This window comes from Lissotriton vulgaris, chromosome 5 (genome assembly GCF_964263255.1).
Source record: "Lissotriton vulgaris chromosome 5, aLisVul1.2, whole genome shotgun sequence".
Classification (NCBI taxonomy): domain Eukaryota; kingdom Metazoa; phylum Chordata; class Amphibia; order Caudata; family Salamandridae; genus Lissotriton; species Lissotriton vulgaris.
The window spans coordinates 1233971187-1233998985 of record NC_141693.1 but is presented as its reverse complement, the minus strand read 5'-3'; positions in this window follow the sequence as shown (position 1 = coordinate 1233998985).

Genomic DNA, 27799 nt, shown 5'->3' with positions numbered 1-27799 from the left:
TGCCATCTGATGTATTAAAAACTTGTCACAATTCAACCTATTTGGCATGCTTTACATTTATGGCATCTATAAAAACTCGGTTTCTTTAACCATTTTTTGATAAAAAAAATTAGTTTTGCGAAGTGGCTTCGTACCAGCCTGTCTCCTAATGAGGCCTTCTTCTTGTATGTGATTTTGGGTAACTTCGAAATCTCCTCCTTCAGGTCTTCATCTTTCATAGGAATATTCCTATAGGTCTTCCCTGGTTTTTTAACTTCTCTCTTTGCCTGATTAAAATCCATTATATACCTTGTTACTTTATCTTCCTCCACTTTGTTCAGATTTTTTAGAATAAACAAGTCAGCCCTGTCTTTGGATCTAGCTCTTGATAAGGCATCTTCAAGCAAACTAGCTGGATATCCTCGCCATGTGAATCTCTCAAACATCTTCTGTCCTTCTGATTCAAAATTCTTCTGTTTCAGAGCAGTTTTTATGTGCTCTTAAAAATTCCTATATGGAATGCTCCATTTCAATCCTTTTGGAGGGGCAATGTTCGCAAATAAAATGCTGTTGCAACTTGTTGGCTGCCGATGTCATTTGGTGCACATTTTTTCCTTTTTCAATGTACACTTCAGTGTCTAGAAAACTAATTTTTACATTGCTTGTCTCAAAAGTAAATTGTAGTTTCAAGGGATTCTTGTTAAATGATTTTGAAAAGTCTGTTAACCCCTCCTTACCTCCTTCCCAGATTTAAAACATGTCATCAATGTAGTGGACTCATAAGATCACCTTTTGTAGGACCTCATTGTTCTCCACACGGTGTCTGCTTCCCATTGTCAAATCATTAGATTAGGGTACGTTGGGGCAAATGATGTCCCCATTGCTGTTCCTTGTTTCTGACTATAAAATGTTTCATGCAAAAGGAATTCTTTATTGTTTAGACAGAATTCTATGGTCTCCTTTATCATTTCCATATGTTCTAAGAGACTCAATGACCTGGAATGTAGTAAGTATCTACATGCTTCTAGGCCTTCCTTGTGTGTAATTGATGTGTATAAAGAAACCACATCCACTGTGGCCATAATGTAGTTCTTCTTACAAGATATCCCATGTATACTGTTTAAGAAATCCATGGTATCCCTGATATATGAGGGAAGATTTGCTAAATAGGGGAATAAAAAAATGTCCACAATCTTGAGGCATTTTCAAAGAGAGAGTTGCATGTGCTCACGATTGGACACCCTGGAGGGTCTTCCAGTTGTTGTGGACTTTTGGTAGTATGTATAGCGTTGGAGTAATCTGACAATACTTTAAGTATATCAGCTCCTCACCTCTAGGAGCCCATGTTCATGCCACTGGTTCAATTTGGCATGAAACCTTATTTTGATTCTTTTCCATTTGGTTTCTTGTTAACTGTTCATAATGTTGTGTGTTATTTAGTTGTCTTTTGCCGTCATTATGATAGTTTGTCTTCTCCATAATAACTATATTGCCTCCCTTGACTGAGTTTTTTATAATAATCGAGTGGTCCTTGTGTAAATCTTTTAATGCCCACCAATCATTTTGCAGAATATGTTTTACTTTCTGCAAAATTTGTACAAGTCAATTCTTGCTGTTGCTAGATTCATGGCTGAGCTGGAGCAACATTTTACACCTTTATTTAGTAAATCCAGGTGTCTCTCTTCCAGTTTTTTGGATGATAGATTGATAACTAGCTCATCCTTTTCTATTCTGTTTTAATTTTTTAATGTTTGCTTTGTCACCTCTTTCGACTTCTTCTTGTTCTTTTCAATTTTCTAGAGTTGTCATTGTTTTGCCCCACATTCTGGTCATCATTTGAAACAGGTGCATTTCCCCTGTAAAATCCAGCTTCTGATGTCCTGTTTTCGGACCCTGGTCCCCTGAACTGACTTCAGAACTTCCGGAGATGGAGGGAACCGTAACCTTTTCTTTTTGTCTGGTCCACTGCTTGCCTGTTATACATGGCATCAAAGTGGCATGCAAACTTATAAACCTGTCCTGCTTCATAGTCAATTTTATCTCTTTTAAATGTTCTTGCTTTTTCTGTTGCACTCATTTCCATGTTTCTACCATTTCCTCTCTAGATCCACAAATGCATTTGAACCCTCCACTGTGCTCTTGTAATTTTGCAATCATTTTTCTAGTACCTTGGTCCTTTCTGAGGCCACTGCTAATTTCTGTTCTGCATGTATTATTAGTGTTTTTATAAGCTTCATTGAGGATTCTGTGGTATCAGCTTACCAATGCTTTAGTGGATCCATGTCATTCAATGTTGGTAAAACAAAGATATGTAAGCCCCTAGATAGTCGATAGCATTCAATATATTTTTGGAGCATGGCTCTTTCCCACCACTTGTTGATCTCCATGATGCCAGCTTGTTCCAAGTCTTTCAATGATTTCTTTGTGGTATTAACTTGACTGGGTCCTGCTGGACCAGATTGACGTTATGCCCTTTGTTCCTGTATTACTTCAACCATTTCCTTAACTAGTTGTTCCCTTTTGGCCCATCTATTTGCCATGTTCTTATTGTTATTTTTTTCCAGCGTTCAGGCAGTAACAGAGACCTCTATTCTCTAGTAAAGGTCTAACATTTCCTTAATGAGCCAAGACCACTTGTGTTCCTTCCTTAAAGACTCAAATTAAATTGGTGGAAATAAGAATCCAATATTCAAAAATGATTCATAAATGTTACATTCAATTTAAATTGACTTAAATCTTTTATTCCCATAATCCGGACCGGACTATGCGTGGAATGTGAGGATTTCTATTCAGTCCCAAACTTAATTTTCCATTTGGAATGGGCAGCAATTTGACAAGTCCTCCTGGGATGCAAGACGCGGGCACGGCTATCCCTACCTCTATCCTCCTCTATCCCGGAAGATTGGACTGGTGTCTGCCCTCGCACCCACGTTCACTTCCTAACGTCGTCAGTTGTAAAAAGTATTTTCATACACACGCCCTTTCTTTTTTTGTTTTTTGTTGTCATCATTTGTTGCAGCGGATCAGCTTTTAAACTGAAAGTCGATGTGAGAATTGTGTGACGCAGTCGGGGAATGATACACGACCAGCACCTCCCCTCTGGATTAGCGGCTGTATCTTGCCTGAACCTGCCCTCTCACTCACGGGCTTGCTCCTGTATTCATCAATCCGTCCTGATTTAAATCTGCTGCTGTTCTAACGCTGTGTCGCTTGCTCATTTATCCATTCCTCCAAATCCTCAAGAAGTTGCAGCGCAGCCTCAAAACAACTCCTCTCTGTTCATGCCTGAACATACACTGGGTGCTCTTCTTGTGCGGTCCGACTTGTCTCATTGATTATAGATGGAATTCCTGTGTCCTTGCGCCATTTCTTTTCTACCACGACAGGAGACCGCACCAATCGGTCTGTTTCAACAATGTCTTGATTTATCTAATTTTTATAGCATTTCAAAAGTTCTCCGTGCTTATATGTCCGGCCAACGCGTTACGGCTCAAAAGCCTTCTACTGGGCCAACAAGATTTCATGTTGTAGAGTGTCCATTTAAAGGGAAACTTCCCTCCATTTTTCTAATCCGCCCCCCCCCCCCCAATTTAAAATCCATCTCAGACCTTACTATAATATCAGCATTCCGGTAAAATACCATTTGTTAAATGACATAATCGTTGGTAAATAAATATCATATGTAAACCTCACAATTCGTAATATCAATATATATTGCATATTTACATCCATTTTTTTTCTTCTTTATATTACCTACTGGCGGTGGGCACTAGGTAGTTATAGTTAGGACGGGTTTCCATGGGAAAAGCATTTCTTGATTTGCCAATATCTTTGGCGCCGTGTGACGAACCTTCGCAAAATTTTCAAAACTAATGGGGCCCTTAGGTCAGCTCTTGTCTTGAAAGTTTCAGGGTGATTTGTCGAGCAGGTGCCAAGAAAAAAGGAGGGGGTCCCAAACTTGTTCATTTCCATAGGAAACTTTAGACAAGGCTACAGCCCGAACTGCTGAATGGGATTACACCAAATTTGGCAAAAAGGTAGCTCTTGGTTCAGAAAGCGTTCTTTTTGTTAAACGGTGTAAATCTGTGCAGTAGTTCCTGAGAAATTCAAATATTTACAAATATTAATATCTAGTGGCCGTGAAGGATCAGCAAACCCTCCCGATCTCGAGCCTGCCTCTGATTGGCTGCCATTTTTTTACTCTGTTGAACCGACTCACAAGTCCCCATCACCCAGGGCCCGGACTTTTTTTGTTTTTAATTAAAAAAAGGGAGGAGTGCCGCTTGTTCCCCCTCCCAGGCCATCTTTGGCCCTAGGGACCCCTTCCCCCTGGGCATGGCACATGTTGGGGACCACGGGGAGAGCCCCAATGCCCCCACGGTCCCTGCTAGCTTCCCCCCCTGCAGGAGCCGGCATTGCTTTTGGACAAAAGGAGCTACAAACATGCAGCTCCCTTTGCTCAAATGCAATTCTGCTTCTCTTCATGGAAGCGAGAGCATCTTTTCTGCTCTCACTTCCATGAAGCAAAGCAGTGTTTGCTATAGCTTGGCAGGGGCAGTGCCATGCCATAGCAAACAGCAATGTCCCGGGGTAGGCACCCCAGGACATAGCTGGAGCTGGCCCTGAGTAATGGTGGTCCCCAGGGCCATGGAGGGCTCCACGAGGGGAACCACACAGCCCCCCTCCAACATGTGTGTAGCCTTGGGGAGGCAGTGGTCACCGGGGCCAGGGAGCCGCAACGGACCCCCGGCCCCCCTCCCTTTAAAAAAATGTTTTTCAAATGGCCGGGCCTCAGGGGGTGGGGTCACCGGGGCCAAAATTGGCCTATGGAACTGGGAGGGGGATTTTTTTTTCTTTTGTGATTGGAGTCGCAAACCTATCATGGCTCTCAGCGTGGCCCCCTCGTGTAACGTCTTGGTGGATTCGCAGATCCTTCTTAAATAAATAATTCAATAGTATATAATTTATATGGTAGTGTTGCAGTTGTGAAGTTTTTTGTACAGCTAGTTGTGTTAATTATGACAGCTACATTTAAGTCCAGATGCACAGTTTAAGGTTGTTCAGAAACACTCAATCACTTCTGTAGATGTTATGAATATGAAAACGTAGGTTGTTGTTAATAATGGAGCCCATGTTATGGTCTCTGAGGTAAGCAGAAACTGCGTTATTGAGATTCTTCCTTGCTTTCTCAATCTGTGGACAGAAATAATTTGACCACTTCCATTTCTGTATTTGGCATATATTAGAATATACAAAGATAGTGTGAGGGAAAGGTGACATATCCTTCATTACGATTTCCAATCCTACCCCAGTCAATGTGATGAGGCTATTGCCACCACAGTGCACAATCATGAGGTCAAGGGGTCGGAGATGCAAAAATGTTTTAACCAAAGGCAGCAATTAGTACCACTTTAATACTCTCTGAGCAACCCATTTAATATCCTTATTTTGCAAACCTAGGTCTTTGTCAATAGCTCTTTGTTCAGCATACCCTTTGCACCAGAAAACATAGCTTTACCCTACAATCCATACTGTAAGCATTTTGAAGGGATGTCTGGAAGGAATCAAAAGATGTCTGTAACTGAGGTAGTCAGTGGGTGGAATGAAAGGTATCTCAAATGGCGGAGAAGATGCAGTTTTTGAGAAAACGGATAACTGATTAGCTGTTCATCAACATTGTGCTCTCAAAAATAGGATGCATGTTTTTGCTGAACAAGTATGTTTCTGAATGGTTATGGAAAAAAGTTTGAAAGGTACAGCAGAGTGGATAACCTAATATTTTGCATAAGTCAACTACACCTGCTGTTTGCATTTGTAAGCTGATGTGCTGCATTTCAAAATATGGTGAACCTGTGACCTGCTGGTACAGTTGAATGTTGCAGAAAATATTACTATGGAAAGTAGTATTAAACAGAATGGGGAGGGTTGAAATTTAACTGTAGTTTTAAAATATGAAATTGTAAGTTATATATAAGTGATATGCTACTGAAGTAAGATTTTACCTAATCAGTACTATGTTTAGAAGTGGTGTGTTATTAAAACATAACAGTAGTATTATTGGAAATAGGTTTTTTGAACTCCCGTAAGGGTTTGCAACTCCTTCGCGATGTTACACTGCGACACCAATAAATTACAGAAGCATATGGAGTAGTTTTAGAAGAGAATATTAAAGGGTTAATATTTGAAACCAATAGAAATGCGTTTTAGGATTTGAAATACAGCAGGGAGCATTTTGATTTGTTAATCACATTCATTTGTGTGCAAAATGAGAGGGAAAGTTTGCCATTACTAGTTTTACCTTGTTGAGTGTGGCACACTACATTTATTGTATCGAAAAGATTTTTTTTTAGGAGTTTCTGACATTTTCATATTCTGTATTAGTATTTCAAAGGTGAGTTACATATGTATAAGGTGTGTTATGTACTGCGGAGGGGTGGTTCAGTGTTTGTAATGAGATTTTTTAACTTTGTGATGCATTATTTAAAAATCTTGCAAAGCATTAGAGAAATGTGATGTTTGAAATATGTTACCAAATGTACAAATGTGTATTGTAGTTTGTGTCATTATACTAAAATAGGTCGTGCATGCTAATATGTGTGCTTCCTGAGTGTCTAATGAAAGTGGTAGAGAAAACTGATGTTTAAAACATGTTCACAGATGTATTAAACTGAATTCCAGGCACTGCGCATGCAGTCATCCAATCACTCAGGCACTACCCATGCACTCATTCATAGACACGGCCACTACCCACACACTCATCCATTTACTGAGGCACTTCCCATGCACTCATCAAAATACTATCCTCCCACACATTCATTCACACAGGTACTATGTATGCACTCATTCAGTCATGTAGACATTACTCTTACACTGTTCCAATCACGCAGGTGATACCCATAGACTCACTCATTCACCCAAGCACTACCCATGCACTAATGGAATTATCGAGGAACAACCCATGCAGTCATTGAACTTAACAGACACTATGAATGCACTCATGCAATCACACAGGGACTACCCATACACACATTCATTCACTTAGGCCCTACCTATGCACTCATCCAATGACCTATGGCTACCCTTGCTCTCATCCATTCATTCATGCACTACCCACACACTCATCCAATCACCCATGCATTACCCTGGCACTCATCCATTCACTGAGGAACTACCCATGCACTTCTCCATTCACTCAGGCACAATCCATGCACTCATCTGTTTACCTAGTCACTACCCTTACACACATGCATTCACTCAGGCACTATGCATTCAGACATCCCATCACCCAGGCACTACCCATGCACTCATCCAAAGAATCAGCCTGTACCCATGCTCTCATCCAGTCACCCTGGCACTAGTCTTGCACTAATCCATTCACTGAGGAACTACACATGCCCTCATCCATTCACTCAGGCACTACCCATGCACTCATCCAATGACCGAGGACCTACTCTTGTACTCATCCAATGACTGAGGCACTACTCTTGTGCTCAAGCATTCACTTAGGAACTTCCCAGGAACTCTTCCATTCACCCAGGCATTACCCATGCACTCATCCATTTACTGAGGTACCACACATGCACTCATCTAATCACCCAGGCACTACCTATGCACTCATCGAAAGACTCACCACTACTCATGCACTCATCCATTCACTGATGAACTACCCATGCACTCCTCCATTTACTTAGGTACTTTGCATGCACTCATCTGTTTACGCATGCACACATCCAATCACTGCACGTCACTCGGCTCTTTCTGCACCTTTCTTCCTCTTTCTGTACCTCTCTTGCCTCTTTCTGCACTTCTTATCTCCTACTGAACCTCTATTGCCTCTTTCTACACCTCTCTTGCCTCTTTCTGCACCTTTCCTCCTCTTTCTGCAATTTTCTTCCACTTTCTGCATCTCTATTGACTTTTTTGCACTTCTCTTGACTCTTTTCTGCACCTCTGTTGGTTCTTTCTGCACTTCTCTACCTTCTTTCCTCGCTTGTCTTGCTTCTTTTCTCACTTCTCTTGCTTCTTTCTGCATCCATCTTGCTTCATTCTGCACTCCTTTCCTCTTTCTGTACCTCTCTTGCCTCTTTCTACACATCTCTTGTGTCTTTTTGCACTTCTCTTGCCTCTTTCTGCACCTCTTTTGACTTTTTCTACACCTCACTCCTCTTCCCTCTTTTTCTACTTCTCCTGCATCTTTGTGTACCTCTCTTGCTTCTTTCTGCATCTCACTTGCCTCTTTCTTTAGCTCACTTGCCTCTTTCTGCTCCTCTTCACTTTTTCTGCACTTCTCTTCACTTTTTCTGCACTTCTCTTATCTATTTCTGTACCTCTGTTGGTTCTTTCTGCACTTGTCTTCCTTATTTCTGCATTCGTCTTTCTTCTTTCTCCACTTCTCTTGCTTCTCTTGCTTCTTTCTGCATCCCTCTTGCCTCTTTCTGCACCTCTCTTGCGTCTTTCGGAACTTCTCTTGTCTCTTTCTGAACCTTTGTTGCTTCTTTCTGAACTCTTGTCTCTTTCTGCACCCCTCGAGTCTTTTAGCAGCTCCCTTTCCTCTTTGTGCGCTGCTGTTGCTTCTTTCTGTACTTTTCTTGCATCTTTCTGCACTTTTCTTGCTTCTTTCTGCACCTCTCTTGCTTGTTTTGCCACTCCTCTTGCCTTTTGCTGTACCCCTCTTCCCTCTTTCTCCACCTCTCTTGCCTTTTTCTGCACCTCTCGCCTCTTTTTGCACTTGTCTTGCTTCTTTCGACACCTCTGTTGCTTCTTTCTGAACCTCCCTTGCAAATTAAATTCTGAGCAGTTGGTGAATAGTGAAGCTGCAAGATAAAAGTGATGTTTAAGACATGTTGGTAGAGGGATTACTGATTAGGCTACTTCTTAAAAGTCTGTGGAAAGGTACACTTGAAGTAGGCTGTATAAATTTAGATGTGTGCTTGAAATGGGAAGTGTTGTCTGTGCAGTTTAAAGTTCTGCTTGCTATCGTGACTGAGGTATGTGTCTACTTTGTTTTAGGAGTAGATCAAAATACATACACTTTCTTGTACATAAATTTAGAGAGCATGTGGTCTGAAACACAGGTATTCAAGTATTTGTATGTTTCTTTTTATGTAACATGGCACTAGCAAAAGATACACACACACACACATGAATGCTTTCTGGAATAGGGTCAGACTTACAAGAGTGATATGGGAAGGATTGCTCTTTTAAATTTCACTGCACCCAATAAATGTGAATGTAAATGTGTTGTATTTGTATAGCGCGAACAGTAACCCGTAAGCATCCCGGCGCTTGTACTCCTACCACAAGGGAACCCCTCCTGGCTTTTCCATGTAGGGTGTCCACTCCTGGACATCCCATGGTGAAACCAGGCATCCCTTGTGCATCGGGGGCCGTTGTGGAGACTAAGCAAGCTATTGCCCAGAGTTGCAGCGTGGGACCCAAGCTTAGATTCGGCACTGAGGCGAGAATATCCAGTCAGAGGAATTTAAGCCCGATCCCGCCGAGGCGGGAATCGAACCCTGGTCCCTGGCCAGCGTTCTGCATCAAGGTCTGCCGCTCTAACCATTGAGCCACACTTCTCCACAATATTTAGAGTTGTTGGTGAATAGTGAACCTACACACCAAAAGAAAGGTTTAAAACATGTTGCAAGAAGGATTAGTGATTAGGTTACTCTGTTTGAGTGTGTGGAAATAGATAGTGATTAGGTTACTCTGTTTGAGTGTGTGGAAATAGATAGTTAAAGTACACCATAGAAATGTAGGTGTTTGCTTGAAATGGGAAGTGCAGTCTGTTAAATTTAAAGGTCTGCGTGCTCTTGTGACTGAGGTATGTGTCTACTTGTACATGTATTCTCTTATGTGTTATACATCTGAAGATGGTACCTTAAGAAGCTGGTAGCTTGTTTTACAGGTGGAGAAATCTTCTCAGTGCACCTTTCTTTCTCTTTCTGTATTTCTTGTCCTCTTTCTGGAGTTTTCTTGCTTCTTTCTGTTCTTTTCTTGTCTCTTTTTCCACTTTTCTGCACTTTTCTTGCTTCTTTCTGCAATTGTCTTCCCTTTTTCTGCACCCCTGTTGCCTCTTTCAGCACTTGTGTTGCCTCTTTTTGCATAGCTGTTGCTTCTTCCAGCACTTGTCTTCACTTGCTTGTTTTTGTACCCCTCTTCCTTCTTTCTGAACCTTTCATGCCTCTTTCTGCATCTCTCTTGCCTTTTTCTACTTTTCTCTTCCTTCTTTAAAACAGCAATCCTTCCTGTGTGGTTGTTCAAAGAAAGGTCTGTGTGCTCTTCTGACAGGTTTACTAATGAGCAACATATGATATCCTAAAATATTAGTTGTTCTGGAGAGATTGCTAATGTAATTGTAAGCAATTTGTTATTTATCATTGTTAATATTAATATATAATTGTAAAGTTTATACCTATGTAATAAAGTATTAAACTATTCTTTGTTTTTTATATATTTACTTTAAAAAAATTGAAAATTGCAAGAAAAGATCAAAAGAGAAGAAGAAAAGCTGTATTACATAAATATAACTGAAAAGAGGAAATTAGATGAAGAACAAAATATTAGACAGGAAAATAAGCCTTCTGGTAAGAGAACTAAGCAGTTTGTTAAGAGTTTTACAGAGTTTAAAGCAATTTAAAAATGTTGAAAAGATAAAGAAAAGTTCTACAAAAACTCAAATGGAAAGGAAACAAGCATTTACAATGCAACGGTTTCGCCTTTGCAAAAGTTTGAGCTATTGGCATTGTAAATGACAAACTTTTTATTTATGTGTTGGTTTTGAAAACAGATAAATAAATGGCATTGTCATTTACAATGGCAATAGCTTAATCTCTCGCAAATGCGAGACCTATTGCATTTTCAATGCAATAGGTCACGTATTTACGCACGTTTGTGCTATTGACATTGCAAATAATTAGTTTTATTTATGTTTCAAAAACCAAAACATAAATAAAAGGTCTCGCACTGCTGTCTCTCTCACACTGCTGACTCTGCCTTGTACTTCCAAGGGTACAAGTCGTACTAGGCTTGTACGGCTCGTACTGCGGTGCGCTTCCAGGCTTGTGAAAACACAGCGTACGCTTCGAGCTTCTGCGCTCAGTACGCCTCGAACGTCTGCGCCCAGTACGCTTTGAGCGATCAAAAATAAGCAGTCCTGCCAAAGCTCATGCACCTCGCGTTAGACGCGTACGGTGAGGATGGTTTTTGGCAATAGGGGTACGAGTTGTACTGCTGGGGTGCGACTCATACTACGGTTACAATCTCATGATGCGGAGCGTACCAGGGGCTCCTGAGGCACAAAGGGCGGTGCGAGCCTAGCTTCAATGCCACTCGCACTACAGCTACAAGCACAGTACCTTTTAGTTTCTGGAGATGGGGGGTCCGGGACGGACAATGCCGGGTGGGCACCGACCTTAGCAAAATAAAGAGCTCCCAGCGCTAGATGGCCACCACACCCTTAGAAGGACTACATGAAATGCCCCCTCGTCCAGCAGTGTGTATAAACATCTCTGCCCTGTTATAATACAACCGAGTGCCCCAAGTGTAGCGCTGCTATAAAAACCCCTTTCCTGGCCCTTCTAAGCAGCTGTAAATGTTTCCAGTTTAGCGCTGTTAATCAACAGCGGTCAACGCCGTCGTAAACCGAGAGGGGTGCCAGGAGGTGGGGGCCACTGCTTCCCTTTAACTGCTGCAGGCACCGAAACCCTCCCAGACGCCGCGTTAGACACCAACACTCCTTTATATAGCGCTTTGCTTATAGCTCCTCTCCCTATTCTAGCACCTCCTGGTAATGTCCCAAGCATCACTGGTGTGAAGAGCACCATTGTTATACGGAAAGTTTTACGTGCACTGCACAGGTTGCAACACGCCCTCCCTCCCGCCTTATAATGTGCCTAGGTACCCCGCATTGCGTTACTTGGACTATCTCATAACCCCCACCCTTAGAAGGACTACATGAATGCCCCCTCGTCCAGCAGTGTGTATAAACATCTCGGCCCTGTTATAATAAAAACAACGAGTGCCCCAAGTGTAGAGCTGCTATAAATACCCCTTTCCTGGCCCTTCTAAGCAGCTGTAAATGTTTCCAGCTTAGCGCTGTTATAAATACTGCACGCACTTTGGAACGTTCCCTGTGTAGCATTAGCTTACCTTGCGGGGTAGTCTTCCGTGAAATACTGTCTTACATCTACAGACCTCGCCCTGGGCCTGTGGGGGCGGAGGGCTTGTGACGGCCACTAAACTCAGGCTAATGGAAGGCATTTTCCCACCATGCTCCTATAGATCGATGCAGGCTTTGGTCGCGTGCTCTCATGACGTGGAAAGGACTGAAATGAGAACAGGTCTAAGTGCAATTACTAGACAATACAATGTAACCCCTGAGCAGCCAAACGAACGGTGGGGGAAATAATTACAAGCGCTGCACTGCCAAAGAAACACAAGTTCCCCCTCTGTACCTGGGCCGTGCTGTGCTGTGTGGAGAGGCAGCAACAAGGTGTTATCAAGCTGAGAAAATGGTGAACGCTCTGGATGCAAGAACCCCCTAAAGCGAGCTGACTTCAATATCAATGCTGTTAACTCTTCACGGTTCGCTATATTTAAACACTCTGCGATATTGGGCGTTATTAGAGGCTATTTCCATCCAAACTCATTCTGAACCGTCCAAGAGCAGTAACGGAGCCAATGTTGTGGCACGACACAAACCCTGCTCGTTTGCCAAGCCTCTCTTGTCGCTGGCGGAGTCAAGGTTGAAATAATTCATAACTGGGAACGTTGAACAATTAATTTAACGACGGCTTGAGGTTTTCGAGGCAAAATAAACCTGCGCTAGTTGTACCTGGCCGCCTTAAATATGTCATTACCGAGGAGAGACTTCTCGGTGGGGTCCCGCTGACGCGCGAGTGAAAGAGTTAACAGCGCTCCCAGGGAAGGCGGCATTGGTTGGCTGATTACTGCCATGGTAACCCGGCAGCAGATTCCCGCGTGCACAATAATAAATAGTAATAACAAATCACTGAAAGCTTGGATTGTTCACTACCAGCAAAAATGTCCACTCTGCGAGCTTTCGGCCCCGGACGCCTCACCTTTGTCGTCCACAGCTTGACGGTCCAGTCGAAAGAGGAGGTCAGGAAGAGATGCGAGAAGTCGACGGGCCCCAGCGCCATCTTCGGAGGAATGACAAAACAAACCTTGGAGAAAAAAAAAACAACCCCCCCAATGCCGCATGACGTTGTAAAAGGGGCGGGATGAGAAAAAATCTACGGAACGCCCACGAATCTGGTCAGAGAATAATGGACAGATCTCTCTTCCAATGGCTAGCCTCCATTTATGGAGCTAGCCAATGGAAGAGACAGGTGGGACAAAGCCCCGTACTGCCTAACAAAAGATTTCGCCTGCGCGAACACTGCTGCGCAGTGGACGCCTGGCGAAACCTAAAAAGGACATAACAGAACATCATTTTATGGAAAACAAAGCATATTGAAAGAAGGCTAAAAGAACAAAGACATAAGGAGGGGAATGTTTAGAAGTAAAGTACTGCAAAATGTATCAAAAGACTGTAAACACTATAAAGAAAGAACAGCAGCCTATAAGAAAAAGCAACAGATTGAAAGTGTAGTAGATATAGCTTTTCGAATAAAACAAACATTATTTATATTAATATTGAAGAGAATTACAACATTAGATAAAAAATGGTGTTTATGAAGGAGTAATGCAAAAGAAAGAGTCTTGTTAACAGAAGTAACTTTTGTAAAACTTTCACTGGTGAATGGAAGCACACTTCCAATACTGAGCCTTTCTTTAATGATGAAAGCTTCTTTCAACAGAACACAATAGTACATGCAATTGATACGAGTGGTCGATGCTATGAGATGAAAGATGGTTTCCCCATTCCAAATGAAAAAATAGTTGTTAGGAATGTGGAAGAAGTAATAGCTAAAGAAGTTCAAGGGAGGCGTACTGAAGCTCCTGTATATAAATGGGATTGTAGCAGTATTTGCAGTATTCAACAGGAATCTATTGACATATTAAGAAGTTTTTTGCGAGAATATACAAAAAAAGTGTTAAACAGAATATTAGGATGTTACAAGGACTAGATCCATGAAAGATGAGAAAATATACTAAGTTGCAGGGTCATTCTTTGGTTTGTCTTTCAAGAAAAGTGTGTCAAAGTACTTTTCATCATTTAAGAATGTTAGCTGTACACCACTCTGAAATGCGAAAATTATCAACAAGACTATTATGTAAAAATTCCTGCATTATGTTTTAGTGAAATGTATACTGCTCTTTTGCATGGTTCTCTATCAGATATTGAGAAAGTGTGTGTTGATATATAGTTTTGTTTTTTTGGTTCGGAAGAGGAGTGTACAGAAATTGAGAGTGTAGGTGTTTAAGAACATGAGAAAGAGATTAGTATGGATGAGTTTGCAGAAGAAATTACAAAGTTGAACACAGTCTTGTCAGAAAAACTAAACTATATTTGTATTTGTTGTTGATGTACTCACTATAAAATTCAAACAAAAATGTTGATTTATATTTAAAAAGTGAAAAGGAAAACAATAAGTGGCAGCAATTTGGTGTTTATTTTATTTGTTGGTAGAGGGTCATTTTGATTTGGCTAGTGATCAGGTTATTTGTAAGTACTGTTACAACAAATTAGAAGAAAACAAAATGCCAGTTAGAGCTGTACATAACTTAAATGCATACAAGTCTATTCTTATTCAATTTGTACACCCATTTCAGTTCATAGTTCATATCGAGCCTAAAACAGCTAAGCTGCCACCAACAAATTTAAAAAAAGATCTAAAAGGAAGAGTTATGTACTTACCTTTAGATTTTAAGAAAAACATTGAAACTGTAGTTGGTGTTAGAGAAGGAAATGAGCCAGTAGTTATTCTAGTAAATGGTGTACCATCATAGAGTCGAAAAATCTGACAAGAGTTTGTAGATGTGAATAAACTTTAAAAGGCTACACTATACCTACCACAGAATAGTATTTATTATAAGAATGTAAATGTTGATGAAGAAATTATATGCTTAGCAGATGAAACAGAAATTTGAAGTCGCCAAATTGAAAAAGTGCACAAGTGCAGGATTGAACAGATTTATGAACATTATACAATACATCCTTTGCATTCAAAAGAAATATTAGGAAGCAATATTTAACTATTTCAGATGAAAGACGCAAAGAGATCTCCTGTGAGTGTATGGGAAAAAACTTTAGAAGTTTGTTGTTTTCCACAGCTATTCCCCACTGGAGAACGTGGATGACATATTAAAAACAGGAGTTCATTTTCAAGATGTTTCTGCAAAAGAGTTCATGGACAAAGTTCATCAAAGAGATGAAAATTTAGAATGTCAGTTAATTAATTTTATGGCATGTCAATGTGGTACCAATAAATATTGGTGTTGTCGTTATGGTGAACTTAAGTGTATGTTAAGAAACTTATGTACACCTACATGGTTTGTAAAACTTAGCTGTGCTGAATATGCGTGGGATGATTTATTTCAGTACCTTTGAGAAGCAAATTCAAATCTGAAAAACATTGAACTGAAGACAGTTGGAGAACACTGTTGTTTGGATCCTGTAAATGTCTGCAGATATTGGAACCATAGGTTTCAAGCTATGATGTCATTTACTGCAATAAAAGTGTTCCACTACTTGGAGTGGTAACATTCTTATGGCGAAAGCGTACCAAGCTAAAGGTGCTCCTCATATACACATGCTGTTATTGATAAAGAATGCACCAACATTTGGGACAGATAGTGACAAAACTGTTTTGTCTTTCATTGAACAATATGTTACATGTGCATTTCCAACAGGAAGAGAAAAGAGCTTGAGATGTGGAAATACTGCGAATGAAAATATAAATGTAAATCCTATGAATGTTTGGATCGGTTGAGTTCAGTCAGTTTATATTCAAAGTCAAGAGGAATCATTTGGGTAAGTCTAGGTCTTGACTCTACACGAAATAGAGTATTGAAATCTTTACAAGAAATGTAATACTTAGCACAGTATGAGCCAGAAAGTACGGATATTGTTAAAAGTAATATGTTGGATGCATACAATCCCAAAAGGAGTCCACATCATGAAAACGTGTCTGTATGAAATACTTCAACATTACAGCTTTAAAAAGAAAGTTACAGAAAATATAAAAGATGAAAAATGTGCAGTAATTGGATGTGAAGGATGTTTAGTGAAACATGCAAAAGAAAATGGGTGTGGAGCTAGCCAGCTATCAAGATGGCTGCATAATCGGTGAGCTCCCTCGTCGATAACCAATCCTGCATTCATCCTGGTTGAGGTGCAGCAGTTTAAGAGCCCCAAATGGTGGTTGGGTGCACCGGAGTTCTGGCCGCTCTGATTCTGAGAAGTCCCGGGCTTGTAGACAGCGAGGACGGCGAAGAACGGCGGCTGAGGCCTGTGGCGCGCGCACGCCGGCAAGCCGCGGACTCGATTTTGGAGGTTGCCGCGGCGGAGCTCGGTCGGGAGGAAGCAGGACGGTGGAGCGGAGCCAGTGGCAGCGGAGCGCCGGCCCGCGACCTGGGCTGCAACGGTGTCGGAATTGAAGGTGGGAGTTCCAGACCTTTACCCCCCGCGCAGCCGCGTGGCCCGAGCGACGGATACTGTGAGCGGAGTGGGTGAGTCCCGTGCTCTGGGGCAGCAGAGGAGGAATTTTCCCCGGGCGGATGCCCATTACCTGCACAAGAGTAGCGCGCCAGCGTCCATCGCGCCCAGAGGTCAGCACTCGGTATTGATTAATAAGAGGGCACCATTAACCCTTTCTGTGGACATCAGCTCGAGTGTGAGATGGACTGCGGCCCTTCCCACTATTGCCCACCGCGGTGCTGGCGAGACGGCGGGCGCTGTCAACGACTGCCATTTTGAGTGGGCCACCCTGGCTGAAATAACCGATCCTGGCCTGCGAGAGTCAGCTGCACCTAGGGCGATACTTTGACAGCGCCTCAGTATACGGTCCCTGGCACTAGTGAGAACTTCTGAGGTCCCTGAGACGGGGGTGTTTTCTTGCCGCCACATCTCACCCACCCGAAGGGCGACCATCCCGAGGAGCTGCGGTGGGGCGCAGCGCTAAACTGCACCAGAACTTCGCTTAGTCCCCGGCAGTGCAGGTCCACATAGGGGCCTACGGGAACGACTAGGGCAGGCTGTACCGGTGTGGGCCCCCTACTCCTGGACGGTCCCTGCCTGTGGTCAGTTTTATAGCTTTTATACATACAGAGTATTTAGGAGTCAGGTAAAGAAAGAAAGAAAAGATCAATTCATCAAAGACCCTTGACACGACAAAAAAAGGTTTTGTATATTTCATCTTTAGATAGCACCACGTGATTTAGTGTGGTGAAAATGCACGTGATCATACAACTGGGAAAGACAGACCCAAGGGTAGGTAAAAATATTCCCATCAGTTGTCGAACTATACCGCCACTTTTTACATCATGTGGGTTCTCCTTACCCAGGAGTTAGTGCAATCACAGTCATATGGATGTAGGAAAGACTGTGAGAGCCGAAAAGCCTTTGTATCTACCAGGTAGGCGGTGCAAATTGGAAAGTCAATGTGAGGAGACAACTGAAAAAAGCAGTGCAAAAATGTAATAGTGATAAGGTAAAATTGGATCAGGCTGGGTAGAGGTGTGAATTTTAATGATTTCTCTCAGCTATCCAAGACTAAAAACAATCGAGATAAACAGATTTAACAAAATATCTGTTCAGCAAATAGTAGTAGACATGTTTCTGCATAGATGGAAAGTGCCAATGCATTCATAAGGACCTAGATATTGCTACTGCTGTTGAATCAGTGAAAAATATAAGAATAAAAAGGGAATTATATCACCTGCATTTCAGGTTGAATACTCCACCACAATCTAAGGCATCGTCATGTCAATGGGAGGAAGAATGAAAAGGGACAAAGACAACCTTTGAAAAAATATCATAATACACTCATAAGTAGTTTGTATTTCATTTCAAAGATTTGGTTAAATCGATTCATGTGCGTATCAACATTTTGCCACTCGCCCTATATTTGTGGGGATAGCGCCTCACCTCACCTGGCGGCAGCTCAGGTAATGAGGAGCACCGCTCTGTTTGAAAAAGAAATGTGTCTGTAATTATTCCGCTGTTCGTCCTATCTGGAACTTAAGACCATCCTGTCAGAAAGGTACCCATTCGCGAGTTTTATTGATTAGAATTGCAAACACCGTGGCATTCTTTTTTTTTAAAAAACCTTTATTTCAATAAGAGTAATACAGTTGCAGACCTACAACCACAGGGGCCAGCCATTAGCAATAAAAACCCGAAATTGCATCGTTACACAGCTCTTCAGCCGACAACCCGAGGGCCCGGCAGCGATTGCGCACATCATTTGGAAAGATCCCGTGGTGGTAAGCAGGATAAATTAAAGGTTTCACATTTTACATTTTATAAATAAACAATAAACACAAACAGAAAAAATAGCGAGGCAATAAAACTATTCGGTAAGTGTCCGTCCCTGGGAGGGGGGGGGAGTCACATCAGAAATGATGTATGCGATGTAAGGAGATAAGATCCCGGGAGAGGGGAGGCAGGGAGCGGGCGAACACATCATAAGCAGTAATATGTACCATACGAGGGATGTGCGGTCACGGGGACAGAGGTATTTCAGGGACGTCCACAAGAGGAGGAGTGCAAATCTCCCCATGGTAGGAGTTTGGTTCCATATCCTTCCCCACTTCTTGGGTCTACCCAGAGCGACATACACAGTTTTTCCCTGAACATGCACCAATCCATGTTTTCTTTCCAGGCTGAAACCAGAGGTGCTCTTTAGGATCCCCATAGTTGGGCTATGTCCCTTTTAGCTACCATATTACCAAGGGTAGCCCATTGCATCTGCGCCACATTATAGTCATTTGGCTCCCACACATTCAGAAAACAGCGTCTGGCCTCCAGCAACAACGAAACACCCGTTACCTCTTCCATAACAGCATGCACACGATTCCAAAACACCAAAACATCCGGACACTCCCATATGATATGAAGGAAGGTAGCAAGCATACCGCACCCACGCTTGCACAACCCGTCCACTGAATAACCCATACGCAGCAGCCGTGGACCCGTGAAATAGACTCAGTGTAGGATCTTTAATTGCACCAGCCGGAGATGGGCCGGAATCGCGACTTCTTTAGGAGAAGATATCGCAGCCTGCCAATCTTCATCGTCCAACTCCAGTCCATCGCCGGTCCAAGCACCCCAAAGCTGTACAAGCAAGTCCGATCAATCGTTGATAAGTTTTTTGTATATTAGGGAAATAGTGCTGTCAGGAACGTGTCCGTCAAGCACTCTATCTTCAAGAGGAGAAGACTCTGGGATAACGGTCCCGACCGGGAAAACCGACCCGAGCGCATGATGGATCTGCATGTAACGAAAGTGCTCCCTATCACTTAGCGCGTATTCTGATTTGAGTTCGTCAAGTCTTGATCCTGTTCTTAACCCAGAAATCCCCGACCCTGCTAATGCCGATAAGATCCCACTTCTCGAAACCTTTCGTCGCCCAGAGATTGCCCAATCTCTCCGCCGTGTAGAACGGGGTCGCTCTAGTCAATCTGTCTGACCATCCTAGGGCAGCGGTTGCACTACACCACACCCGTACCGCGACTCCGGTGGGCCCAGTCAATTTCTTTCCCGCCGATCTGGAGTAAAGCGCTGCTGCCATTTATCCATTTCGAATGCAGGATTTGGGACGGGGCCGTACATTGATTGATTAATTGCACTTAATTGGGATGCCCAATAGTAACGTTTGATGTCAGGCAATGCGATGCCCCCATCGTACCAGGGCAAAGTCAGCTTCGCCAAGGCAATGCGAGGTCGCCCACCCCATATCAGCTTCCTCTGTAAGCTCTCAATCTCGCAAAAGTAACTGGCGGGTACAAGATCAAGCGTATTTTGGACGCCATACAGGAATCGGGGAAGGGACATCATCTTGAAAAGAGCAGCCCTTCCCACAGGAGACAGCGGCAGGTCGCACAAAGCCGTCACGTCAGATTTAAACCGGAGAAGTGGAGGAAGCAATTTCTTCTCATATCGTGCTGCGGGGTCTAGAGATATAAAGATCCCTAAATATTTTAAGCCAACGTGTAAAATCGGTATCTGGCAGACGCGCGGCAAGGGGGTTACCTCTCTGTTGAGCGAATAAATACAAGACTTAGCCCAATTAATTACCAGTCCAGAGTTCTTTCCGAACGAACTCAGTACATCAAACAATACCCCCAGTGACTTCCGGGGAGAAGTGAGGTATAGCAGAATGTCGTCCACGTATAATGATATGCGGTCCTCAAAATCAGGGGACCACCTAATGCCTTTAAGCGACGGTTCCCCTCGCAGCCACGCAGCGAGGGGTTCCAAAGCAAGCGCGAAGAGCAATGGAGATAGAGGGCATCCCTGACGCGTACCCCTCCCAAGAACAAAGGATTCCGAGACCCTGCCGTTGACCACCACCTGGGCCAACGGTTCCTCATATAGGAGTGTAACCCAACCGATGAACCCAGGGCCGAAACCAAATTTCACAAGGGCCGCCCATGAATATGGCCATTCCACCGTGTCGAAGGCCATCGAGGCATCTAAGGAGACCAAGATGGCCGGCTCGCGCAGCGACTCTGCCCTTGCCAAGATGCCATGAAGACGGCGCAGGTTGAGCACGGTGTTCCGATGGGGAATAAACCCAGACTGATCTGCGTGTATCAAATCGCCGATCACCTTTATCAGCCGGTTTGCCAAAAGTTTTCCCAAGATCTTGGGTTCGGCGTTCAAAAGCGATATCGGTCTATACGATGTGCATAGGTCTCGGGGTTTCCCATCTTTATGAATGACAACAATGGACGCCAGTCTCTGATCTCGGGGAAGGGATCCGACATCTCGCGATTCTAGAAACATCTGACGAAGGTGTGGCGCCATTTTGTCGGGACACAACTTATACAGTTCGATGGGGATGCCATTCGGGCCCGTTGCTTTCCCCGAGCGAATGGAGCGGATGGCGAGCGCCAATTCATCGTTGGAAAATTCCGCCTCCATAAGCTCTTTGTCCGAATCAGACAAGCTAGGCAATGCGATAAAGCAACAAGTGCGAGTCCTCCTCCGGTCTGTATGAAACCGGCGCATACACCTTTTGAAAGTGGTGTGCAAAGACTCCAACTATCTCAACCGGATCCACAACCCGCACCCCATCCTCTCTTTCAACAACAGGCACAACACGATTCAGTCTATCCCTTTTATCCAACCAGGCAATACATTTCTCCGCTTTGTCTCCAACATCATACGATCGCCCCTGTTGCTCGCGACTCATTGCCTTGGCCGCATCAGTCACCAGAGCCCTATAGTCAGACTGTTTAAGGGCTAAAACATGCAGCCCCTCCTGTGTAACCCCAGATTGCAGTTCCTCCTCCAAGTCAGTAATTTCCGTCTCCAGTCGTACCACCTCCTCATTCCTACTTTTCTTTGCACTAGCGATCAATGACAAGGTTTGGCCACGGATCACCGTCTTGAAAGCCTCCCATAATGAGATGGAGGAAGACACCAACCTCACATTTTCAGCAAAGTAGTAGTCCATAGATTTAACCACCCCAGCCCTGGTTTTAGGATTGCGAAGGTGCCAGGGGTTAATCGGAGCCACTCAACCCTCTGCTCCCAGCTGTATATCAATAGAAAGCCAAAGTGGGGAGTGGTCCGAGATGCCCCTGGCCAGGTGTCTAATTTCTCTCACCGAGACCGCCTGCACCGCCGGCACAAGGATATAGTCAAGCCTCGAGAGGCTCCCATGTGTGCCCGAATAAAAGGTATATTGTGCCTGTCCGGGGTGCAGCAGCCTCCAACAGTCCACTAGACCCAGTGTTTCCAGGAAGTTACCCAGCCAAGATTGCGATCTCGCAAGGTCCCTGGGGGGGCTGCGGTCCTCCCTACCACAGACAACCGAATTAAAATCACCACCCACAACCAAAATACCTTCGGGGAGACCTAACACCACTTTCCCCAAACCAGAGAACGTCGTGGACTGCAAACCTGGCGGGACATACACGGAGAGTATGGATATCATCTTCCCCTCCCACCTGCCCATGATAGCAGCATATCGTCCCCTATCATCGAGTATAGTGTTGTCTATTTCCAGGGGGAGGGAGCTCCTGACAAGTACGCCAGCCCCCCTCGACCCAGTAGTGAATCCAGAGTGTGCCACCAGACGATAGCCCCGTCTATTCAGTGCATGGCATGTGTTTCCTATAAAGTGTGTTTCTTGTAACAACACTACAACCGGAAAGACGTTTCAAATACTGCAATACTATCCCCGGCTTTATCCTGTCTCCCAGACCGTTGACATTCCAACTCAGCACCCTCAGCCCCCTACCCCCCATCCCGGAAATGAAGACGGAACCCCTCCCATAATGAAACAGGCACCAAAATCAGAGTATGCAGTAATATGTAGCCTCGGAATAAATAAAGAAAAAACAAAGTCCCGCCCACCACCCCCAAAGAAATTCCCCAAACACTCCCCTCCACCCTCCACCCTGCACCCCTGCGTTAGACCAAAAAGCCACCCCAACTTGCAGTGTGCCTGACGCCCCAGTATAAAACTAATCTACAAAAAGAGAAGAAACCCCCAGAGGAGGAAGAGTCCGGATTTCCCACCGCCCCTGGGTATTTACCAATATATATACAAACACAAAAAGGCATCGAACCACTGCTGCAATGTCTATAGAGCACGCACGCCGGTCAGTTCTCACTCCTCCTGCTCTGCCGAGCCACCTTCAGCGCCCCTCGATTGTTCCGGGTGATCTCGATGCGTTAGCAAAGTATCAAGCCAGTCACTGACGACCTCGGGTCGGTCAAAGAAGAACGCACGTTCCTTATATTCAATGCGTATTCGGGCAGGGAAGAGCATAGCATATTTCAAGCCCATGTCCCTAAGCCGCTGTTTCACCCCCATGAATCCCATCTGCTGTTTTTGTACAGCCTGCGTAAAATCCGGGTAGAAACCAATAGTTGCATTTTCGAATTTCGTGGGACCATTGGCCCGCGACGCCTGCAGGATAGCGTCCATGTCCCGAAAATTGAAAATGCTGGCTATGATGGGCCGTGGAGGGGCGCCCAGTTTGTTTCCCACCGGGGACTCTATGAGCACGCTCCACTGCAAAAAAGTTACTGAGGCCCTTGGGGGCCAAATGGTTCAGTATTAGGTCCTCCACAAGGAGCTCCGTCGATAGTTCAGTGGGCTTCTCCGGAACCCCGATGATACGCACATTGTTGCGCCTAGCCCGACTTTTGAAGTCATCCAGCCGACGGGTGAACAAGTCATTAGAAGACCGCAGATTGCGAACTTCTGTCTGAAGATCGGATACGTCGGTCGTGAGACTGGCGGTCTTAATATCCAGAGACTTGACCCGCTCGTTGGTCTTCGCCAGATCAGTCCTGATCAAATTGACATCAATTGCCACCGTGTCAATCTTCGAAGCCAATGTCTCGTACTGCTGGCCCATGGACGTCTTCATGCTTGCAATGGCGCCCATGACGTCCCTCAGTGTCAGTTCTTCAGTCGCAGGAAGCCATCCCCAGTCTCATCCAGAGCTTTACCCACACCACTGGGGGATCCTTTTGGGCGGGTGAAGCGGTCCATAGTGTTGGATTGGGTAGTGCCCCCTCGGTGTGTAACCTTGGTGGTCCGCTTCTCACTTTCCGGTTTGCTCGCCATATTGAGCAATGCGCCCCCATGGGGCCTTTGGGACCTGGCTTTGGGACCTGGTTTGAATGGCTCCTCACAAAGCTGACTTGTAGAGTCCAGGGACAAGGGCCAGAAGGCAAGCGTTCGACCAGTGGTAGACCACTGGCCAGCAAAAGTAAAAGGCAACAAGTTACAGCAGACAAAGACCAAAAACGAAACCGAAAGTACTGCAGGGGCACTGGCTGGTTTCCACTGGCCGTTGTTGTTCAATTGCCACCTGGGTACCTCGGGGACTCAAGTCCCGGGCTGCTCATCGGTGTAGGCCACAAAGTTTCGAGGTGAAGTCCGGATCCCGGCAGCCGAATCGATTTCTGGAAAAAGCTTCTGTGTCAGCAGGGTGATATCTAGAAGAACCCGTCGTCTAAATCAGGATCTGTGACAGGATAGATGCGGGAGGCAGCGAGGGTCTCGGGAGCCCTGTGCTCACGCGACCATCTTGGATGCGCGCTAAGCTCCTACGGCATTACATTCTTAACGTGGGATTTTGTTCTGTCTGTTAATAAACTCAACTTCACTATACTGTTAGCCAAAAGACGTAGTCTCTTATGTTTTAACAATATGAAAACACATTTTTGAAATCAGATTTTTAATAGACAAGTCTCGCTGACCGCGACTTGTTGGTGCAAGTCACAGATTTATCGCCATGTATACTGCCTGTCAGATCAAACGTTTAGGGTTGGACAATGAAAAGTAAAGCTGAATTGTCCGGTTTTTAAGGAATTAAAATGGTCCAAATGATTTTACCTGGGCTGTGCTGGAACAACCCACCATTCCAGACCACTGCCCTGATGTGAGCAAATTTTTATTTAAGAAGGAACAAAAGTGGGTTTACAAGCTCAATAGCGATAAAGAGGGTCTGAATGAACCTATACCCTGGATGTCGCTGTAGATGAGAGGATCAATGCTGGATGAGCTGTTCTAACATACTACTGGCCTTGTAAATCAGTGTGCACACCATGCATTAAAACTGTTCTGCAAGTACTTATAATAGGTCTATAGTAAACACTAACATATAATATCAAATTGTCTGTTTTCAAAAAAAAGTATAAGAGTTCAAAAAAAGTATAAGAGTATAGTCCCTGAGTCTTTGATTCTTTGATCTCGGGTCTTTACTTAATATTTGACCTGTATTCATGTCAGATCAAACATTTAATCTCTTTTTTCAAAAAAATGCTCACCAACTTTGCTTACATAATGCTAATATAAAATATTCATCGGCCCTCTTTCTGGGCAATATTTGCCGCATTATATAAGGATTACGTATTATTTTTCTTGAGCGTTTCAATCGATTCTATATATTTACACTGCATTGATTCGTTTAGACTACAACTCCCAGAAAGCTAATTGCGATCACGTGTGCGGAAAGGCGTTTCCCTAAACAAATAGTCCTCCCGATAGAAGTTCGGTGCCTCCCCAGTTAGCGCAGAGGAACGCCGGGAGACACCGACGGAGAGGTAAGGAATGGCGACGGTCGATCTCTAACTAGCAGCGCCCCGCCAGATATGTTTAAGAATTGCCCGTGACAAGTGATCGCCGCGGAAAGCACAACCACGACCTTGCGATCTGATGCGTGCATTTTAATTCCTTAAAAACCGGACAATTCAGCTTTACTTTTCATTGTCCAACCCTAAACGTTTAATCTGACAGGCAGTATACATGGCGATAAATCTGTATATTTGCACCAACAAGTTGTGGTCAGGGAGACTTGTCTATTAAAAATCTGATTTCAAAAATTTGTTTTCATATTGTTAAAACATAAGAGACTACGTCTTTTGGTTAACAGTATAGTGAAGTTGAGTTTATTAACAGACAGAACAAAATCCCACGTTAAGAATGTAATGCCACGGTGTTTGCAATTCTAATCAATAAAACTTGCGAATGGGTACCTTTCTGGCAGGATGGTCCTAAGTTCCAGATAGGGGGAACAGCGGAATAATTACAGATACATTTCTTTTTCAAACAGAGCGGTGCTCCTCATTACCTGAGCTGCAGCCAGGTGAGGTGAGGCGCTATCCCCACAAATATAGGGTGAGTGGCAAAATGTTGATATGCACATGAATCGATTTAACCAAATCTTTGAAATGAAATACAAACTACTTATGAGTGTATTATGATATTTTTTCAATGGTTGTCTTTGTCTCTTTTCATTCTTCCTCCCATTGACAGGACGATGCCTTAGATTGTGGTGGAGTATTCAACCTGAAATGCAGGTGATATGATTCCCTTTTTATTCTTATATTTTTCACTGATTCAACAGCAGTAGCAATATCTAGGTCCTGATGAATGCATTGGCACTTTCCATCTATGCAGAAACATGTCGACCACTATTTGCTGAACAGATATTTTGTTAAATCTGTTTATCTCGATTGTTTTTAGTCTTGGATAGCTGAGAGAAATTATTAAAATTCACACCTCTACTCAGCCTGATCCAATTTTATCTTATCACTATTCACATTTTTGCACTGCTTTTTTCAGTTGTCTCCTCACATTGACTTTCCAATTTGCACCGCCTACCTGGTAGATACAAAGGCTTTTCGGCTCTCACAGTCTTTCCTACATCCTTATGACTGTGATTGCACTAACTCATAGGTAAGGAGAACCCACATGATGTAAAAAGTGGCGGTATAGTTCGACAACTGATGGGAATATTTTTACCTACCCTTGGGTCTGTCTTTCCCAGTTGTATGATCACGTGCATTTTCATCACACTAAATCACGTGGTGCTATCTAAAGATTAAATATACAAAACCTTTTTTTGTTGTGTCAAGGGTCTTTGATGAATTGAGCTTTTCTTTCTTTCTTTACCTGAGTCCTAGATAATCTGTATGTATAATTATTATTAGTAGGGGCGTGTATCTAGTTGTGAGTCTTTAAACTTTCCCTTGGACCCCCTTCTATGTAGTGTGTATTATGCAGTTTTATAGCTTGCCTGCATGGGTTGGACCAGCCCACTGCTTGAACTGACTCACTAGGGTTGCAGCGCAGTGCCCACTCCTCGATTGACTATGGGGCGTACAGACAGATCGCAACCCAAGCTGTCCTTTGAACAGAAGGGGCCTAAGACCAACGAAACTGTGACGAGGAGTGCTGGGGAAGAACGCGAGACACTGGAGGACCACCCGCAACAGGATATACGGGGTATGCTCCTCGTCATGGAAAAGAGCCTACAGGGAGGTATAGCCCCGCTCGGCGCGAAAATGGACGCCCTATCGTATAGTATCGTATCGTATGGATCGCATGGCGGAACGTATGGATAAACAGGCTGAGCGGATGGATATGGTGGAGCGACGCCTCCCCAAAGTGGAAGAAGCGCACACTTCCCTGGACTCGGAAGCTAAACAGGTATCCAGAGCCATGCAAGCCCTCACGGACAAGACAGAAGATTTAGAGGCCCGCTCTCGGCGGAGCAACGTGCGAATCACGGGCCTGCCGGAATCCATGCAGACGGGTAATATGGAGATCTTCGTGGAGAAGCTCCTTAAGACACTTTTCGGGGACTCGGCATTTTCCAAAATGTTTGTTGTTGAGAGAGCCCACCGATCTTTGGGTCCCAGGCCCAAACCGGGAGCTCCGCCACGATCTGTTATAGCCAAATTGCTTAACTACAGAGACCGTGATACGGCGCTTAGGTTGGCACGCAACAAACAACCGCTGCACTTTGAAGGCTCGATCTTATCGGTGTTCCCGGACTTTACCGCGAAGGTGCAGGAAGCACGACGCCAATTTGCCCCGATGAAGAGACAGTTATGCAAAATGGGAACAGACTATGCGATGCTATACCCTGCGAAGTTCAGGGTCAACCGACCGGGGAAATCCTTCATTTTCACAGACCCTAAAGCACTACAAAAGGCAATGAAGGACTGGCGCAGGGAGAACAGATCTTCCCAGGTCGAACTTTGGCAGAGGCAGACAGCACTCTGGAAGAACAGGATTGAAGAGCTGTCGGACAGGTACGTTTGGAACAGGGGGACTCTGGAGCATGTAGCATTGCGAAGGGGGGGTGAAAGGGCTGATGCATTAGGGAGTGATATTCTATAGTTTGGCATCCTGGGAGCTGCCGTACACTGGCC